Source organism: Mauremys mutica, chromosome 1 (genome assembly GCF_020497125.1).
Source record: "Mauremys mutica isolate MM-2020 ecotype Southern chromosome 1, ASM2049712v1, whole genome shotgun sequence".
Classification (NCBI taxonomy): Eukaryota; Metazoa; Chordata; order Testudines; family Geoemydidae; genus Mauremys; species Mauremys mutica.
The window spans coordinates 207,511,279-207,528,503 of record NC_059072.1 but is presented as its reverse complement, the minus strand read 5'-3'; the positions used below and the strand labels follow the sequence as shown (position 1 = coordinate 207,528,503).

Below are 17,225 nucleotides of genomic sequence, written 5' to 3'. Positions count from 1 at the left end.
TTTTCAATCCCATGTTAGCAAGACTTAAATTGTATATACAGAAAATACATACACAAAGAAAAATAGCATTGATGAAAACCCCCTCTCTAGCCATTCCTTCCACTAGAGCTAACACAGGGCGCATCTGTTTAGAGCGAGAGCTGTATCATTAGGGCCATGACCACCCTTTCACTCCACTCCATCTTAACCTAACTACACCTGTGGGAGGAGGTTCAGTCCATAAATGGTCTGTCCTCCATTTTGGAGTCTTTCTCCAAACTGACTCAGCTTTTGGTTCAGAAAGCAGCCAGAAGAAGGTAAACTTTAAACAAGGAGAATTAAAGAACAGATAGAGGGAAGAGATATGGTGCTGTGAAAGCTGGGACATAATGCATGCCTTCAACTCACTCTCAAATTAGAAAGTAGAACCTTGTTAACATACAAAAGCTTACTACTTTAACTATACCAGTGTTGTCAAAGCAATACAGTTATACTGGTGCAAAGATGCTCATACTGGTATAATTTATTATAATACAGGAAGGGAAATAAGCTATTCTTATATAAGACACCTTTATAATGGTATTACACATACACACAGATAAATAAATTAAAAAAACATTATTTAGGTTGCAAAGTCAAGCATTCAAAAGTTAGGAAATACCAGTATTAAGGTTGCCTCTGCATCCTTAATTCAGCTGCCTTGTGTGTCTGCATTACATTATAATACAGTCTTTAAGTGCATGATCACATATTATTAGAAGCCCTGCCTATAACTTTGTCCACACTTGAGGATGTACTGGTATAACTATTTCAGTAAAAAATCACACCTCTAACCTAGGCAGTACAGAAACTATGTGCAGACCAGGCCTTAGTTATTGAGGAGAAAAGGACTAGAAACAAAACATTTATTCCTTGGCATTATCTGCGATAGGACATTTCAATCTCCCTGTTCCAGAAGGTTATTTATAATCTAGAAATTCCCTTTCTGGACAGTAAATACTACTAAAATAATACAGAGGAGATTAGAGGATGTCTGTGTGATTTACTTGCTCCAAAACACAGATGGAAATTTGTGTATTTTACTGTAGTTAATGATGAGTTTTCATATCTTAAATTAATTTGGCTTAGCTTTCCTGAGTGTGCCCCTGTAGATGTGCCCTAATACAGTCCTCTGACAGTGGGGTTAGAAAAAAGTGGTTGCTTTATAGGCATGAGAGCTGAAATTCCTAAGCAGAAGGCAGTGATGTATAGAAGGCAAATTACCCTTGTACTGCTAAGTGTGAATTTCTGAGGGAAGAGAGCGTGTGACATGGGCATTTCAGAAACAAATCATGCCCCAGCAATTTACTGGATTTAATTCCTGAATGAGGTTGCAATGAATCTGAGGGCAAACCTTTCCCTCCACCCCACACTAAGCCTAAATAAATGGGCTTGGTGCAAAAGATTTTAATGCGTGTGGTTACAGAATCCTAGTTCCTACCACTCGTGCTGCAGGGCAGCAGCATATCTACTTTGGCAGTCTCTGAGCTGTAGCTGTGTCCTCAGCTCATGTTCTTTGTAATGCTGGGTGGAGTGGCCAACGGACCTAGATCTGCAAATCTTTTAACCCCACCCCTATAGATTAAGGAGTTAGGCTCTAGGAATCCTATCCCCCTTCCTCATACAGCAGAACTTTGCCAGCTGCCTTAGCTGGGAAAGGGGCAGAGATTGACCCTTAGTGAATAAAGGAAATAGTTTGGACAGAAATGTATGTTAAATGCTTTAAGTTACAGTAGAAACAAATCATGTCAAACCAATTCTTTTTCTTTCTTTGACAGGATAACAGATGGTAACAAGCTTAGGCTCTAATTCGCCCCCACGCAGAAGGCCTGCACAAAGCAGGGCCGGCTCCAGACCCCAGCGCGCCAAGCAGGCACGTGGGGCGGCATTGTCGTGGCAGGGCGGCATTTGGCTCCGGTGGACCTTCCGCAGTCATGCCTGCGGGAGGTCCACCGGAGCCCCAGGACGAGCGGACCTGCCGCAGGCATGACTGCGGAGGGTCCCCTCTTCCCGCGGCTCCGCTTGAGCTCCCACAGGCATGACTGCGGCGGGTGCGCTGGTCCCGCGGCTCGGACGGAGCTCCCGCAGGCGTGCCTGCGGATGCTCCACTGGAGCTGCGGGACCACGGGACCGTCCGCAGGCACTTCTGCCCCGGCCGCGGGACCGGGGAAGGGCGGCGCGAGCGGCGCGGTGCGCTGCCCTGCTTGGGGCGGCGGAATTTCTAGAGCCGCCCCTGGCACAAAGCCTTAGGTATGACTGAAGTCCTCAGTGCTGGGTATAACTGGGGCATGAGGAGCCCATAGGATCTTAAAGTGGCTTGTCTTCACAAAGATGAATTTAGTACTCAGTCATGCCTGCAAGGCATAGTCTTGTATTGGGGTTGCTGTGTAGCCATACTGTCCCCAAGGGAAGTACAAGGAGACATTCTGCCTCAGAGAAGAAGAATGCCTCTCAGAACTCCCAGGCCCACAGAGGCAGCGATCCTGTTACTTCCCTTCATGGTATATAGCGTATTTCCCCCTCCTATCGCACAGCCAGCCAGCTGTGACAGCTCAAGTGTGTGTGAGTGTGTCCTTTCCTCCCTTTCTTGCCCCCTCTGAAGCTCCCCATCAATGGGAATAATCTTTGTGCTCTTCATGGACTGCAGTTATGGCTGGTTATTTTGCAGGTTATGCCAAGTATAGCTCATTGTAGCCTCACCCCACCAGGCCCCTGCGTGAAGGCCAGCTGTAATCCGCTCCTTAGTGAATAAAACTGAAGCAGTGAGCAGAGTGCACTATGTTATATGCTGTCTCCACCACAATTCGTTTATTCACTGATCCTGCTGTCATTGAGGAAATAAAATTAAGTGGGTTTGCCATGATTTGTTTCTGAGGAGTCCATGGCCATACTGTAGAGTACTTGCCATTTGCAGCACTCAGGGCATTTAAAGTGTACTTGTAATATAAAGCTATTGATAGTGACTCCACTCCTAGAGAAACTGGTGAAGTGTGGCTACATAGAATCACTTGTGAGACAACCATGCATTTGCTTAAACACAATCGAGCTTCAACAGTAACTATTATTTCAGCGCTGAGCTGAGCTGAAATGTCAAGAAGGATCTCACAAGCTGTAGATCTGGGCAGTGGCATCTTAGGGTGGGTGCTGTAACTTCCCTTGGCCGCACATGTGCTCGTTTGTTCACTGCCCTTCTGACTGTGATCCTTGGGCCTCTGCTGCAGTTGATGGGCTATCCAGTGTAGTTCTAGAGCTATTACTGCTGCAGAAGCCTAACCAATCTTATCTATTCTGTCCAGGCATTTATACTCCATCCATCACCATGGTATCCGAGTCTACATGCTGGAATAATGCACGTGGGCACTGCACCATATGGAGCACGGAGCAGCTGTTACCAACCTGGATCCTTCTTTGGGAAGTACTCTGGTGTTAAATGAACTGCTCTGATTGACACACACAGGATGGGGCTAAAAGGTACATCTGTTTGAGATTGCTTTTATTATCTTCTGGTTGTGAGTGGAGGACTGCTCCAGCTGTCCTAAAGACAGAACTGCCACTGACTCCAAGTTCTGTACAGTTCAAACATTTCCTCATTTGCTCTGATTATTTGCTACACCTTCTTCTTGTGTCTGTTCTTAAATTAAACTGGAAGCACCTGGGGGCAGGAACTGTCTCTTACTATATGTCTGTACAGCATCTAGTGCAATTGAGATCTGATACTGATTTGGGCCTCTGGATGCTACTGTAATGCAAATAATAAATGACTTGGAGAGTGGAGGGGAGAATACACTAATCTAATATGAGGATGATACAAAACGGAGAGAGACTGTCAATACACTGAGGGTAGAATTAAAATACAGTATGAGCTTGATAGATAAGAAAAATGAACTGAAATCTATCAAAGGAGATACAATCTAATGTAAAGTAGCTGATGTAGGAAGAAATAATCAAATTCACAAAAGTAAAATGAGGCATGATTGGCTAGGCAGCAGTGCTGCAGGAATGGATCTGGAGGTTATAGGAGATGATAAACTGGACATCAGGTAAAACATTGTTGCGAACAGGAAAACGCCATCTAGGGTTATCTTAACAGGAATCTCTCATGAAATAAATGAGGTAATTATTTTGGCACTGGTTGGCTTTCTGGTTAGGCTTCATGTGATCACATTTGTAAAGGGGCACACCAACTGGAGAGAAATCAGAGGAGGAACATATAAAAATAAATGACAAAAGTTGTAGAAAATAAAATCGCTGAAGTAAAGGTTAAGAGAACTGGAGATGTTCAATATGGAGAAGAGATGGCGGGGAGGTGGAGGGGAGACGTTTAACTACCTACAAAGACAGTACTTACCAAGGTGCTATAAAGAGGATAGGGATCAATTACTCTCAGGAGCTATCAAGGACAGAACTTGAACTGTAACAGGCATAAGATGCAGCAGGGAAAATGCAGGGCAAATATTAACATGTTAAGGCAAACCCTGCTGTGACAAAGTAAAGGTGCTGCAATCTGTAACAGGGTTAACTGGTCCCACGGGGACTCATGTGGCTGCTCAGGGCCAGAGTGTGCAAGGAAGGGGAAGTGAAGATCAAAGGGAAAACTGAGGAGAAGAGAGTGCCTTCTCCCCTCTGGGCTGGGCGAAGTGGAGACAGCCTGTGGGGATTATTGCCCAGAGTCGCCAGTTGATTTGTTTTTGTTTTGTGACTGTTTTGTAGACAATAAAATAAACCCCGAGGAAAGGGCCTTGAAAATATGGGTGCCTGGAGGTTTATTTCCCTTCCCTGGCTAGTGAAACCGCCCACTAGGTTACACCTGCCTTGATTTACACCCTGTGCAGTTCCATTGGCTCCATCAGAGATGCATAGGGCATAAGTAAAGACAGGGCTGGGCCCTAAAACTACAGTCAGTCAATGCAGAAATAAAGCACAGTTACCAAGGGAGCTTTTGACCTTTCTAGAGTTGCATATATGCATGGTGATCTTATAGGAATGGTTCAGGCATAAATTTAAAAATTCACCTTGATTTCAGAGTGATATAATGGAGATCTCTCTCCCTCTGAATGCCTGTATGAATGTCCTTGCTTTATGTGTGTAAGGGTATGTCTACACTGCAGTCCTGGGGTTGATTGCAGCTTGTGTAGGCATTCCTGAGCAAGCTTTGATCTAGCTAGCTTGAGTGCCAGAGCAGAGAAGCTGCAGCAGTGTGCAAGTAATTACCCTGGATTCCTGGAGGGTTTGGACAGCCGGGGCTGAACTGTGTGCTGCTGTGACTTTGCTGCTCTGGTATACGAGCTAGCTACATTAAAGCTAGCACAGACATGACTACAAGAGCTGCAATCTAGCTTTGTGATTGCAGTGTAGACATACCTTAACTCAGAACCTCCATGCTATTTTATGTAACTTGGTGTGCTTATGTTGCTGTGCCATGCTTTCTTCTGTGCCGGTGATGCCTACCCTAGATCACCTTACTGTGAATGTGTGTGGTATCTTTTGATTAGAATGCAGCTCGACTGGAAATACCCTCTGTTATTTCACTGATGACAATTGGAAAATGCCCAATTTTGTTGTGGTTTGGTTCGTTTGGTTGCCCCCCTCCCGGCACTTGTACTAATTTCCTTCCTTCTTCCTGTTACGCAATATATTGTAAAGCTTCATACCTTTACAGTGGTTACCCTACACGATTATGGAGTTTTTCATTTGTAGGCGAGAGAGAGGACCTCCTGCAATGCATGTGGGTAGGAAAGCCCAAGGGGCTCCCCAGCGGGGAATATCCTAACAGTCATTGGTTGCCTCTTGTTGCTCCCTGTGTGTAATGGTTTGCAGGAGGCAGGCCTGTAGAAAAGAGGGGTTGTTGATGAGTGTGTCTTGATTGTTCTGTGTCGTGGCTGGATAGTCCTTTGGGGATCTCTACAGACCAGACATAAGTTAGAGTAGCCATTAGGTCAGCTCTAGTTTATCCTGAGGGCTGCCAAACTGGCTGTCACTAGTCCCAAAATTCTGGACATTGAAAAGTGCTTTAAATCGACCTTTGCTTACTTCCCCAGTGCTGCGCCTCCTGAGAGATGCCGCTCAGAACTGGGATCTTAAAGTTTATTCATTTATCCCAGACATGAGGAATTTTGTGTCTAGCAGCAGGTAGGGCTGTGATCAAGACCATGGTGGTTAATAACCACTGGAAGCTGTGAGGCTATTACCTCCCTTCCTTTCTAGGGCTGGTCTAAGTTCTATAGGTATGTTCTTTGCATTCCAAAAGTGGTGAAAAGGAGGCAGCTGGCCTCTTGCTTTGTGGGGAAGGTTGGTACTTGGCACCCTACCCCACAGCCGTGATTCTCACTACTGCAGGGCATTTCACAGAATTGATGCTATCTCAGGAGATTCTCTTCTTTTCAAAAACCCATTTCCAGTGTCCAGGGGCTGCAGCTCTGGTATTCCTGATTCTTCTTTTGGAGCAAGCCTCAAACTGAATGAGGTTCTTTTGCACCCTCATGCTTCATTTCTAACACATGAGGCCTTTGTGCAGTTGGGTACATCTGTGCAAAGTGTGTGTAAAAAGCAGCCATTGTGCTGTTTACATCAACTTTGCCCAGATGTAGATGACTACAAATGGGGCAAGCCAATGAAGAGAATCAGGCCTGTGGGGCCTGTGTTAAAAGTACGTCTCAGCCCAGCTTTGTCATCCCACGGCTACAATCAGTTTGTGTTTTGAGAAGGTCAGAGTGTTCATTGTACCCTGAAAACCTAGTTTATCTCAGTAGAGTGGGGGGGAGGCACTGAGGGAAGGCCTGCTTTGTCAGGCTTGAGAGGCTTCTGTGTGGTAAAATCAGGGAACCAGTGCAGTGTGTACTCTGAATATAAAAAACTACCTCTCTACCTGGGACTGCACAGAAAGAGGCAGAAACACATCTCTTTTCTCTCTCTCTCGGAGTTCACGAGAACTAGAGGGAATTTAGATGTCTGTGAAGAAAAGAGCTTAATTCTTCCCCATGACCAGCTTAAAGTAAAGTTACAGCAGCTAAATGGACCATGCGGTATGAAATGCAAAGTCACGCTAGTCTGCGTCAAACATTCCCCCCTGGTAGCAGAGAGCACAGTCAAAGAGCAAAACAAAGGCAGATGCATCAACAACTGAAAGTGTTTTTATTGCTTTCTTATGCATGGCAGCTGCCCGGGAGACCTCAGTTGAATGTAAGTAGTGGGATGTCACCTGGAGGTCACAGAGAAATGAGGAAATCTCCCTCCACCATCACAAATGAGTTAAAGGCGTCAGTGGTTTTCTTTCCTTTAGTTCATTTGTAGCATGAAAACTCCTATTAAAAGCTGATAACAAAGAAACATTAGGAGTATCTCCTGCTTGCTGAGCCAATTAAAATTGTCCTTAAATAATATAAAGGGGGGGGGGAGAGGAAAAATCAAGTATGTGGTGGGGGCGGGGGAAGGGGGCAAAATATTCCTGTTTAGGGCCTCCTATGGGCTAGCCCTGGCACTGCCTCAGGTTACATCTACACTGCTGCTGGCAGTGTGCTTCCCAGTGCACTTAGACACACACACACACAAGCTCTGCTCAAGCTACAGCACAAAAAATAGCAGCGTGGCTGGGGGTAGTACGGGCAGGAGCCCAAAGTCGGCACCCAATTTGTATGCAATGGAGCAGATTGCAGCAATTCTCACCTTGGATACATAGGTAGGACTCGTAGAGACTCTAGGTTCCAGCATATAGTGCTCCATCCTAATCTGAGTAGTTTCTCTGATGCTGTGCCATACAGCCTGTGCAAGTTATACCTCAGTTTTAAAGACAAAGGTGCCTGTAGGGCATGTTGTACTCTGTGGGCTAAACTTTGGATCCCACTGATATTGAGGATACTTTCTTTAAACTGTACCAAAAAGTCTGCATGTTGATAGCTTTTTCATGTATTTATTTTAGTCACCATTTTATGATGTCAAAAAGTAAAATATAAAGGTAGCATCAGCACCAAGTGAAGCATATACCAATCTTCAAAAGTAATCTATCTGCCCTCCCATTTCTGTGAAACAGAGTGTGGGGGCAGAGGAATAAAACTGCCTGAATCCACAGTGCTTCTCTGTCTTGTTTCTTCGTAACATGCATTTACCAAATCCCTGGGAGGTGATAGCAAAGGAAGACTCACCAAAACTTTGGAGGACCCTGTAGATTTCTCTGTGACTAACAAATCTCTAAATAGCAAATAGACCCTTCTTGTATATGTATTCCATAGAGTTTGCTGGTAATATTAAAACAAAACATTATTTCAAGTTTTTGTTCCCTTTGGCTGGGACCCCTGCCCAGCTGTCCCAGGTCTTGCACCTAAACTGCGTGTAGAAAAGTGGCTGCAGTCCAAAGTCAGTGCTGTGTAAAAGATAATATATCAGAATGGGGCAGAGAGAGAGTTTACTGAACCCTTTAGAATGCTGTGGTAGTATGGTAACTGAGTACTGTGTTTTGTTTGTTGCCTATGACGGTATAAATAGCTAAGAGTCTTAAAACGGGGATCCTCAAACATTTTTGTAGTGTGGTCCGCATCTGAAAAGAGAAATTTTCTCATGGACCACCACCTACCCTCGTGTTTGTGATCAGATAACACCTCTTTGGCAGTGTCATCAACTGCTTACATGGAAAAATAATATTAGGAATGTGTTTGATGTATTTGAAGTGCCTTTCAATGTGATTTAGTAACTGGTAATAAAAGAGGCATGGGTAAATGTTATAACGGTATGCAATAAAGAAGTTAGAGACTGGGAGAAAATTAGGAGCATGTTTCAAAAGTGGGAAGCGACATTTCGTAAAAGATAGAAATGTCACGAGCTGTTGTTTCTATTCAAATGCAAAGAGCACCCATTGTAAATAAGATTGTTGTACTGTATGCTCCTGTATTGACTCCTTTTGGAGCCCCAATTAAGTTCTGGTTCTCATTGCCACTAGTTTGAACTGATCCTGGAGCTCACTAGGACTCAGAAAAGGGTTAAATATTTATATGGATAATGAGGACATCCACAATTACATTATATCCCTTCAATAGAAGTAATGTAATTGTGAATGCTCAAGTTTCAGGTCATATCATAAGTCAACCTCTAGCTGACTGGGTTTAGGAAGAAGTTTCTCCTATAGTAAGGTTATTCCATAATTGTTCAATATGAGGTTTTTTCCACCTTCTTCTGAAGAAAGATCAGAAACAGTATATTGGGCTGAATGGACCAGAGATCTGATCTAATACGGGAATCCCTATGCTCGTATGAGCACGCAGCTTATTTGCAAGTAAATGATGTCTGGCTGACCCTTTTGTAGGTACACTATGCCTTCTCCCATTACATGAATAAGTTAATAAACAGCATGAGCATCTCCTCAACACAGCCTGAAGCAAGATCAGTAATGATTTTCGTTTAGGGTTGTGTTCATCAAAGAAGGTTCACACTCAATACCACATGCTAACCTCACGCAGCACATTTCCTGTCATGGCTTCCAAGACACTTTTCAGTACAGAGACATAGTAGACTAAATAATAAATATTAAGCCAAAGTAAGCAAATGAAACATGACATTCAAGTGCTGCAATAATTCTAGAATCCTACATAGGGATGGGATGCTGCCTAAAAGGACGTTCTTGATTTCCTTTGGCAGCTCCTGATTCTTTTAGAAACTTGGCCTGTCATTAGGGCTAGAGCTCTGGGTGAATAGCACTAAGATGATTATGTTGAAGACTATACAGTACTGCCAACTCCAAGTGCCAAAAAAGTCATCAGATTGGCTTAAAAGTCATGAGATTTTTAAAAATAACAACTTTGGGGGCCTTTTTGTCTTCTGATGTTTTATTTTTTTTCAAGTTTTTCACTGCAACTATGAGGGCTAGCTTACTTTTTTTTAAAAAAGGAAGGCTGAGATTTTCATGCATCTAGAAGCTGGGCTTTAAGCAAGACACCAAGTATTACAAGATTCTTGACAAAGTCATGAGAGTTGGCAACGCCACAGATGTTAGTATGAGTGTTGTTCCAACTCAAAGGTCCTGTGAATGAGTGTGGCTGTTCTGATGAGCTTCCTAGACCAAGCTAGGAATAGGAGACTTTTCACTGTCGAATTTTCAGTGTACACAGCCCCCCCAAATGTGCTCAGCAGGCTAAACTTTTACTAAGGCCTGGTCTACACTAGTCTGTTATTTTGGAATTAGCTGAATTAATTCGAAAAAAAATTATCCCGTCCACACGACCAAACCGGTTTTTTCAATTTAAAGGGCTCTTTAATCTGATTTCTGTACTCCACCTTGGCAAGTGGAGTAACACTTAAATCGAGATCGCAATCCCGGGTTAAAGATATTGTGGATGCAATTCGATGTTATTGGCCTCCGGGAGCTATCCCAGAATGCTCCCTTGTGACCGCTCTGGACAACACTCTCAACTCCGATGCACTAGCCAGGTGGGCAGGAAAAGTCCCAGGAACTTTTGAATTTCACTTCCTGTTTGCTCAGTTATGAGGGGTGACGCCCACTACCTCACCACTGTCCATGGACACCTGCAAGTAGGGAGTTGCACTGAGCAAGGAGGAAGAGACATTGGAGGATGAAGAGGAGGAGGAGGACAGTGCACAGGCGGCAAGTGGGGAATCCGTTTCCCCCCCTAGCCAGGAACTATGCTTAACGCTGGAGCCAATAGCCTCCCCCCACTCCCAATGCGGGCTCCTGTTCCGTGACCCTGGAGAAGGTACTTCTGGTGAGTGAGAGCCTGATCGGAGCCACGTTTAAAGGGCTCATCCCTGCACAGAGCCTCATCGGAGCCACGCTGTGTGAAGTGATCATCCCAGAGAGCCCGCAGGCCCTCCTTTTATATGGCAAACCCACCAGGCATTGCTTGCTATGGGAAAGGGGGCCCAGCAGTTTGAAAGCATTTAAATGAATGTAGAAGAAGCAGAACCCCGTGTTGCCCTAGGCTGCCTGCAAGCTGAATTCTGTTGCCCGAACGTGTGTGGTGGCTTACTCACACCAAAGTGTCCCCTTTGTTCTCTGAAATGTATCTTTTAAAATACTACCCTCCCTTTTTCTCCTTCCGCAGGTGTAAATGTTTCAATGCGGCCCCTATCAACTCCATCCCAGAGGCTGGTCCAGATTAGAAGGCGAGAAAATGAACTCAGGATAACATGTTCGCTGAGCTCATGCAGTCCTCCTGCACTGATAGGGCCCAGCTGAATGTGTGGAGTCAAACAATTGCGGAGTCCTGTAAAGCATTACAGGAACACAAAGTGAGGAGGGACACATGCGATGAGAGCAGGCAGGAGGCTATAGTCAAGCTCATGGGGGAGCAAACTGACATGCTCCACTGCATGGTGGATCTAATGTGGGAAAGGCAACAAGACCACAGACTGCCGCTGCAGCCCCTGTATAACTGCCCTCCCCCTCCCTGAGTTCCATAGCCTCCTCACCCAGACGCCCAAGAACACAAGTGGGGAGGCTATGGGGACCCACACACGCAACCCCAGAGGATCGCCCAAGCAGCAGAAAGCTGACATATGAGAACTTTTGATTTGGTTTCTGGACTTGTTCTTCCCTCCTCCTCAACCCCCTAACCCAATACCTCCACCCCCATTTCTCTCAATGTGTTGTGCAACAAATAATAAAGAACAGTTTTTAAACAATTTTGACTTTATTTCCTTTCATATATATAGGGGGCAGGTAACTTCAAGAGAAACAAACACAATTGTCACACCGTACCCTGGTCAGTCATTAAACTGGCTTTCAAAGCTTCTCTGATGCGCAGCGCACTCTGCTGCGCTCTTCTAATAGCCCTGTTGTCTGGCTGTGTGAAATTGGCCACCAGGTGAGTTGCCTCAACCTCCCACCCCACCATAAACGTCTCTCCCTTACTCTCACAGATATTGTGGAGCATGCAACAAGCAGCAATTACAATTGGAATATTGGTAATGCTGAGATCTAACCGAGTCAGTAAACTGTGCCAGCGCGCTTTCAAACGTCCAAAAGCATATTCTACCACCATTCTGCACTTGCTCAGCCTATAGCTGGATTGCTCCTTATTACTGTCCAGGGTTCCTGTGTATGGCTTCATGAGCCATGACATTAAGGGGTAGGCTGGGTCCCCAAGGTTAACTATAGGCATTTCAACATCCCCAACAGTAATTTTCTGGTCTGGAAAGTAAGTCCCTTCCTGCAGCTGTTCAAACAGACCAGAGTTCCTGAAGATGTAAGCGTCATGCACCTTTCCCTGCCATCCGACGTTGATGTCGGCGAAACATCTCTTGTGATCCACCAGTGCTTGCAGCACCATGGAAAAGTACCCCTTGCAGTTTATGTACTGGCCTCCCTCGTGTGCCGGTGCCAAGATAGGGATATGCGTTTCATCTGTCGCCCCACCGCAGTTAGGGAACCCCAGTGCATTAAAGCCATCCACAATGGTCTGCACATTTCCCAAAGTCACTACCCTTAATAGCAGCTGGTCAATGATTGCACTGGCTACTTGCAGCACAGCAGCCCCTACAGTAGATTTGCCCACTCCAAACTGATTCCCGACTGACCGGTAGCTGTCGGGCGTTGCAAGCTTCCACAGTGCTATGGCCACTCACTTCTCAACTGTGAGGGCTGCTCTCATTTTGGTGTTTTTGCGCTTCAGGGCAGAGGACAGCAAGTCACAAAGTTCCATGAAAGTGGCCCTATGCATACAAAAGTTTCGCAGCCACTGGGAATCATCCCAGACCTGAGACACTATGCGGTCCCACCAGTCTGTGCTTGTTTCCCGGGCCCAGAATCGGCGTTCCTCGGCATGAACCTGGCCCAATGCCACCATGATCTCCCAATCGCCACATGCCATGCTTCTAGGAATGTCTGTGTCCATGTCCTCATCAGTATAGTAATCACACTGTCATCGCTTCCTTGCCCGGTTTTGCAGGTACTGCACATACTGCTAGATAATGCGCGTGGTATTAACAATGGTCAAAACCGCAGCTGAGATCTGAGCGGGCTCCATGATTGCCACACTTTGGCACTTGCACAGGTAATCCTGGAAAAAGGGCACGAAATGTAGGAGGCCTGTTTGGTTCAAGATGGCCGATAAAAGGAAGTAAATGGTTGTCTTCTGTAGCTTTCACAGAGTCGGGAAGCTCGCTAGAGCTGCAAGAGCGGGAGAGCAGAGTTTGTGGCAGAAGCGTGAGCAGAGTTTGCAGCGGAAGCTGTGCGGTTCAGGTCATGATGGCTGAAAAACGGTGGGGAATTGTTGCCGTCTGTAGCTTCCACGGGAGCCCAGGACCAACAACATGGAAAAAGTGGTGGAAGCTGTGTGGCTCAGTTCACGATGGCCGAAAAATGGAGGGGGAATTGTTGCTTTCTGTAGCTTGCATGTGAGCCCAGGACAGACAACATGGAAAAATTAGCTAGCGATGCAAGAACGGGAGAGCAGAGTTTGCGGCGGAAGCTGTGCTGCTCGGTTCATAGTAGCCGAAAAAAGGAGGGAAATGGTTAGATAAAAGAGTAGATAGAAAGATAGAGGACATGCGAGGTGGATTCATAGTACCAGGAGACAGGCGGTGCACTGTACTGCACCGTCTGCTGGCAGTATGGCGTCTGCCATAGCTTTCATGGAGGGAGGCACGAGTGACGGCAAACACCCAGAAACACCCGCACAAATGTTTTTGCCCCATCATGCACTGGGAGCTTAACCCACAATTCCAGTGGGTGGCAGGGACTGCGGGAACTGTGGGATAGCTTCCACAGTGCACCGCTCTGACATTCAATGCTAGCCTCAGTACTGTGGACGCACTCCACTGAATTCACGCACTTTAGTGGGGGGACACAACACCAAATGTATAAAATCGCTTCTGAAAATTCGAATAGCGTACGTTCGAATTAATTTCGTACTGTAGACGAATGATGATTTAAAATTTTGCATTAAAATATTATCATAACTCCCGCATACCAGGATGCAAAGTGACCCTGAGTAGACCTGAGCCCTGCATCACCCTATTGCTCTACTGGTACCTGGCTGGGGTGACCTTTCTGTAGCTGTGTTTCCTAGATCAAATGCAATTGAAAAAACAGAATGTTCTTCTCCTTCCATTAAGATAAATTCCTACAGCCTCTATACTGTTCCTTTCCCAATGCTCATCTGCCAGCTATGCAAAATGTTCTAATGAAACATACATAATTCATTAATCTCAATTAAAATGTAAATGTATTGTCAGTCTCTTGGATAATTAAAGCTCCATTATGGGAATAGTTTTAAGTTCTGTAGCCAAAGTTCTTTTCACTAAAACAAACAAACAACACTTTAAGCTCTGCCTGAAGTGGTAGAATAGATGCCCATGTGGGAAGTAATTTGAACTTCCCAAAGAGGTTGGCCAGTCTGTGTCTCTGTACTATTCAACAGAGTATGCATATGCTTTGCTATAAATTGAACATGGTTGTTCTCTTAGGTGTTAGGTGTCTGTGTTTCTGAATAGTTTCATGGACAGAGAAACTATTAATAGCTACATTTCCTACAGTAGAATACTTTATTGACTTCAAGCTGCCCTTCAGAAACCTTCAAATGGGTATGATGTAATGATGTACTATGATGCTTAATGTAAACATTCAACCTATTTAAAGGTCTCGGAGGTTAGGTCAGATGTTGGTACAGTGTTTCTCAAACTGTGGGTCGAGACCTCAAAGTGGGTCATAACCCCATTTAATGGGGTCACCAAGGCTGGCTTAGACTTGCTGGGGTCCGGGGCCAAAGCTGAAACCCGAGCACCACAGCCCAGGGCCAAAGCCGAAGCCTGAGGGCTTCAGCCCTGGGCAGCGGGACTCAGGTTACAGGCCCCCTGCCTGGGGCTGAAGCCCTTGGGGCTTTGGCCCCCCTGCCTGGGCCGGTGGGGCTCAGGCTTTGACTTTGGCCCCACCACCTAGGGCAGTGGGGCTCGGGCAAGCTCAGGCTTCGGTCCCTTCTCCTGGGTCGTGTCATAATTTTTGTTCTCAGACAGCAGGGGGGGGGGGGTCGCAGTGCAATAAAGTTTGAGAACCCTGGGGTGTAGCATATTCACACTGCTATCCATTAAATAAATTAAAAACCTCTATTACACAAGGATGGGGTAGTGGAAAAGTGCTAAGCAAGTGATTTATTTGTAATTGTTAGTGCTCCCCCCCTTCATTTAATAAAAATATTAAATAAAACAAAAAAAAATCATACAGACAAGGTAGCCATACACATGTCTTGAAGTTGTGGGCTGAGGGGAAGAGCTGGTCTTAGAGGAGAGAAAAATACATACCCTGGTTGGGTTGCTAAAATTCCTTGGTTTCCTCCATCCAAATAAATTGCTGGGATGGAGCATATTCCACCAGGTTTATCGGATCATTTTTTCAAGGGGGTGGGGAAAGGAGTACTCCCCCGTATATGCCACACACACAAAAGTACATTGTAACTGTTGGGGAAATTTTGGAATTAAACAAATAGTGATTGGTTGTGCCAATACCCTACAGTCACATTTGTCTCTTGTTAAGGATACATATGGCTTTCTTGAGGGTCTGGGATTCATTATCTACCTTCTGCCATCACAAATAACCGTATGGCTTTGGAAATATGCATAGAATTCTAAGATTTGCTCTCCCAGCTAGGCAGTGATATGAAGCAATGGTTGGATTAATGGCAGCTGTGTGTATGTGCGAGAGAGAGTGTGTGTGTGTCTGTGTGTGTCTCTGCGTGTGTGTGTGTAACTCAATCCCCACAGTGGCTTGGCCCCTGACATTAGGCCACTCCTGGCTGCAATGGAACAGTGAGTGTACCCTGAGAGAGCCCGTAGCAAAGAACCTGTAGCCGGTTGATTCATGAACCAGTTTAGAGCCTGGCGGTGTTGCTGTCTGGGTGCCAGGGTCAAGACGGAGGGGGGATGGAACAGCCATCTCTCTGCCGTCTGCAGATTCCAATGGACTGGAGGAAATGGAATCTGACACTTATTTCTGAGGCCATATTTTGAAAAATTCTCAGGAGCCCTGTTCAGATCAGGTTTTCCTTCACAGTTCTTCACTATTCAGGTCACGGGTGGTGGAAGTGAGGGTCCCTCTACAAAAACAAAAGCTTAGAGCAACTCAGGACCTGGCTAGCCTCTTCTCATCTCCCACAGATATAAGGTTTGGGATAGTCTAAGATATACAATCTGAGTAATTTCTTGGCATCTCTGTGTATATGGTTGTGTCGGGGGCACGGGAGGAATGTTAATACCATAAAGGCAGCTGGGCAGTGGGGGGCTTTTTCAGTGTCAGAGGCTCATTTGAAAGACAGCAGTTGAACCATTCTGACGTCAGCTCTGTCGCTGTGGGAAGTATCAAATTAAACTGATAATTATCTGCAGCACATGTACAATTTATGAACCTTCTGATGTTCAGACTCCTAAGTTCAGAGTTAACTGACACATTTTAGTCTATTTTTTTTAATAAAAACTCTTAGCATTGGCCCTCTCATGCCCCCACTGCAGTTTTAATAATTCAATAAAATCTTCAGGAAATGCCTCCCTTCCCATCCTCTCCCCAGCCCCTACAAGTTCCCATCCAGAAGCATGGCTCAGACTACTAAAATGGCTGGCCCTGTCTGTTTTGGATGTAACACATTTGATGTCTCAGAATGGTGAGGGAGCATTTTTTTGTAACTGTTTGTCCTCTAGCTAAGCATAAAATCCACTGTATGGATGAAACCGTTCAGGGGAACCCTTCAAAACTCAACTCAGGTCTTTTAAAGTTAACTAAAGCATGCTGAGTCTAGCCCTTTTGATGTAGCAGAGACATTGGTGCATGCAGCCTCCAGGAGCAAACCTTGCAACTCTTCAGCTTTGCTTGCAAAATACAATGTACAGTCCTAACCTCAAACACTTCATCATCACCCCACCCTCTACACCAGACATCAAAATACCACAGCACCTTCTATCTGAGCTTCTCCAAACACTTGGTAAAGATATTAGTTAGTTATTTTTTTAATTTGCAATTGTTTTTGCCCATTTCTATTTGTTTTCTGTTATTAACTCTGAGCTCTTTATAACCATATCCATGTATATATATTTGCTTTATTCTGTTTTAAAATGTATTGGTTTCTTAAATAATTTCTAACATTTATTTTAATAGTTTCTTAGTTTCTTGCACACACACACTCCCCCTTGAAGGCATCTGGTGCTGGCCACGTTGGAGACAGTATATTTGACTAGATGGACTGACCACTGATCTGATTCAGTATAGCAATGTCCGTGAT

The 17,225-nt window shown here is 45.1% G+C and overlaps 1 long non-coding RNA gene across 1 annotated transcript; it reads left to right on the top strand.

The window, feature by feature from the left end:
* Positions 1-260: 260 nt before the first annotated feature.
* Positions 261-11,582, top strand: LOC123356771. Its single transcript, XR_006575446.1, has 3 exons — positions 261-296; positions 3,315-3,489; positions 11,064-11,582. It is a non-coding gene; the product is annotated as an uncharacterized LOC123356771 (long non-coding RNA).
* The last annotated feature ends 5,643 nt before the right edge of the window (positions 11,583-17,225 follow it).